At 41.1% G+C, this 4,087-nt stretch overlaps 1 pseudogene; it reads right to left on the bottom strand.

Moving 5' to 3' along the window:
• Positions 1-3,627: 3,627 nt before the first annotated feature.
• Positions 3,628-3,745, bottom strand: LOC120581846 (uncharacterized; annotated as a pseudogene).
• Positions 3,746-4,087: the final 342 nt, after the last annotated feature.

Here is a 4,087-nt window from a genome sequence, read left to right as displayed (position 1 = left end):
ACCCTGGGCTTGGCAGTCTGAGGCCCCTTTGCTCAGGTGATAGAGCTCTCAGACTGACAGACCTGGTGGGTGTGGAGCTGGGAACATAGCCTGAGAGGACTTGGGGCTGGCGCAGCGGGCAGCGGCTCTGCTAGTCCAGTCCCCTCACATTCCCCTTTTCTTCCCCACCCCTACACTGTATAGGTGAGGAAACTGAGGCTCAGAGAGGGAAGGGTGGGCCAGGCTTCGGATCCCATTCCAGGGTACTGTGCTCTTCATCCTGGGTCTCTCTCGTGTCTGGTGGAGGTGGCTGTGCTTGGTCAGCTTTTTCTTGGATTGGTACCTTATGTGCCAGCCCTCGAACTTGGATAGGCACTTTGTTATATATTGTTCCACTTTGGTTTCACTTTTTTCCTTTTCTTAAAAAAAAAAAAAAAAAATTACACAATCGATACATTAAACCATTCTTGTTAAGAAATCAAACATTGTGCATGATAATGGCTAACACGCAGCACTGATCTTAGATGTGTATGTCTGTATGTATATATAATACATTTAATCCTCATACAACTCTATGAAGTTAGTATTATTATCCCTATTTTATAGAAGAGAAAACAGAAGCCCTTGTTAGAGGCTACGTGGCTGAACTTAGAAGCAGACAGGCTGGTCCATAGCCTGTGTATTAGATTCTTGTGGAGTGAAAGTCCCCTCGAGAATGTCCCCTCTGCCCTACAGCCCTCCTCCCTCCCCCTCTTGAGGAAGGAGCACAGTGACTGTCTGGTGTGCCCTTCTTTCAGACCTTCCTCATGAATTTCCACATACACAGAGTTTTTCTTGTGTGTGTCTTCAAACATAAATAGTACCGTTTCGTATTTATTGTTTGCAAATTGCTTTCCTCACCGAACAATACATCTTGGAGATATTTTCTTGCCAACACATGCCAACACCTTACTCTCTTTAAATGTTGCAGTGTATACCCAGTTTATTTATTATCAGATATACACCAGTGCCATAGACTGAAGGTTTGTGTCCCCCTTCAAAATTTATATGTTGAAACCTAATCCCCAAGGCCATAATATTAGGAGGTGGGGCTTTTGGGAGGTGATTAGGGCACGTGGGTGGAGCCCCCATGATGGGGTTAGTGTTATAAAAGAGACCCCAGAGAGGGCCCTTGCCCATTCCACTGTGAGAGGACAAAACAAGCCATCTATAAATCAGCAAGCAGGCTCTCACTGGACATCAAATCTGCCAGCACCTTGATCTTGGATTTTCAGCTCCTAGAACTGAGAGAGATAAATGTCTATTGTTTATAAGCTACACAGTCTATGGTCATTCTGTTAACAGTAGCCAGAACAGGCTAAGACAACTAGTAATCATGAAGATGTAAATTTAAAAAAGGAGATGTAGCTTTCTCACTGGACAGTTTGGCAAACATTGAATGGATTGCTATCATCCCATGTCAGCGAGGCTGAGGGAGGCCTCTCGCTCACTGCAGTGCACATCGGCACAGTCTTCACGGAGGGCTTCAGCAGTACCCATCAAAATTTAAACTGGCATACCTTTGTCCTAGCCACTCAGCTTCCAGATCTCTAGCCCAGAGAACTATGTGCATATGTGAGCAAGGAGGCGTGCCCAGCATCGTTCGCCTAGCATTTTTGTAATAGTGCAACATTGAAAACAAACTGTTGTCTTTCTCGGTTTTGTGTCTAGGCTGGATTGTAAACTCCTGAGGTCAGGTGCTGGCTCCCAGTCTGCCAGCAGACACAGACCTGCCTATATGCCGGGAGATCAGCAGACGCTTTCTGTTTTCTTGCTTTTTAAACTTTTTAATCCAGGTTCTGTGTACATAGGTTTCGAACCCAAATAGAACGAGTGGGACTATAATGAAAGATGGCAGTGACCTGTCCCCTTATTCATGCTTCTGGCTCCCAGGAATCAATTGCTTTTAATGTTTAAACTAGTTTTTCTGATATTTCTTATATTTTCTTTATATTTTTATATTACTTAAATGCTATTTCTTGTTTTTTTTTTTTTTTTTTTCATTTTAAATATGATCCATTGGCTCTCTTTTGTGAAAGGGAAGGATTTTTTATTTTTATTACCTGCATGGCATCCTCCCCTACTCACCACCGCCAGCTTCCCCTTCCGTATCCTCTGAGAATGTTAAATCTTCATTTTGAGTTAAATCAATATTCAGTGTTTACATTGTTATGACTATGTAGCTGTTACAGAGAGCCACATGTAGCACAGTACTTGTCCTCTGGAGTAGTTCTAAGGCCCCCAGTGGATGCCTGAAACCATGGAGCTGAATCCTATATATACCATGTTTTTTCCTGTATATACATACCACTGATGAAGTTTAATTTATAAATTAGGCACAGTGAGAGATTAATAGCAATAACAATCAAATAGAACAATTACAAAAATATACTGTAATAAAAGTTATGCGAATGTGGTCTCTCTCTCTCTCATTGATAACCAGTCTGGTAACCAAAATGGCTCCTAAATGACTAACGGGTGGGTAGATAGCATGTACATACAGGGTGGATACGCTGGACAAAGGGATGATTCATATCCTGGGTGGGTGGAGAGGGCCACTTGAGATTTTATCACATTACTCAGAAAGGCGTGCAATTTAAAATTTAGAAATTATTTATTTCCGGAATTTCCTATTTAATATTTTTAGACCACAGACAACCAAAACTGTGGAAAGTGGAACTGTGGACAAAGGAGATAGCTGTACTATGATTATAGTTTCTTGTACAACTTTTAATTTTCTCAGGAGTTAACTATCTTTTCCTCTGTTTTGTTTTATATGTACCAATTACAAATCACTTCCCAAACTCCTTGACAGAACTGGAACTCTCTGAAGACTGTCATAAGCCATTTAACGATGGGGATAGGTTCTGAGAAATGCGTCCTTAGGCGAACGACACAGAGTACACACACAAACCTAGGTGGAATGGCCTACTGCTGCTGGTCACTGTATGTGTTATTCTTTTATATGACAGGCAGCACAGTAGGTTTGCTTACATCAGCATTACCCAAATATGTAACGCATTGACTTTTACAACAGCTAGGACATCACTAAGCGATAGGACCTTTTCAGCTCCATTTTAATCTTATGGGACGGCTGCTGTGTATGTGGTCCATCGCTGACTGAAATGTCGTTATGCAGTGCACAACTGTATTTCAACCCCATCCAGCAATTGACTTATTTTATTTGTTTATTTTGGAGACAGTCCCTTTGAGCCTACAGCCTGCAGCTCCTACTTGGACTGTTGTTCTCTGTAAGCAGCACCCAGATTCCTACCTGAGAGCTTTCTGTCACCTTCTTCCAGGGCATCCCCTGCACCCTGCATCCCACTTTGTCCTTTTTCTTGGATTCTCTTCTTTTGCAGGAATAACTTCCTGAGAAAGGGTGACTGAGGCGTAAGTGTTTTGAGACCTAGTTTATCTGAAAATGCCTTGCATTTGATTGACAGCGTGGCTGACTCTAAATGGGAAGTCATTTTCCCTCAGAGCTTTAAAAATTTTTTAATTTTTTAAATTTTTATTATTATTTTTTTAGGCTAGGCAACCCTTGGTTGAGCTCACAGATTAAAAGGAACTTGTCAGGTTACAATTCTTTATTTTTTATTTTTTACACCTATAAACACCTGGTCTTCCTACATGGTCTCCCATCCAAGTACTAACCAGGCCCAACCCTTCTTAGCTTCTGAGATCAGACGGGATTGGGCTTGTTCAGGGTAGCATGGCCATACAACTCCTTCAGTGTTTTGAAGGCATTGTTCTATTGTTTTCTAGCTTCCATTGTTGAGACATCATATACCTATCAGATTCTGAGGTTTGTATATGACCTGCTTATTTACTTTGAAAGTTTGTAGGCCTTTTCTCCGTTTCTTTGTCCTACATTTCATGATGCCGTTCCTTGGGATGATTAAAAATATTAAAAAGAAATTTTTATCATTTTTTAAAGTTTAATTCATGATGCCATCTACTTTGAGACTCTTTTAAATGTTGGAATCCATTTCCTTGAGTTCTGGAGCACTATCTTGTATTATTTTTTGATAATTGCATCCTGTTTTCTTTATTTTTCTGTTACTCC

The sequence above is a fragment of the Pteropus medius genome, unplaced genomic scaffold (genome assembly GCF_902729225.1).
Source record: "Pteropus medius unplaced genomic scaffold, Ma_sr-lr_union100, whole genome shotgun sequence".
Classification (NCBI taxonomy): Eukaryota; Metazoa; Chordata; class Mammalia; order Chiroptera; family Pteropodidae; genus Pteropus; species Pteropus medius.
This window is presented reverse-complemented; position numbering and strand designations above follow the sequence as displayed.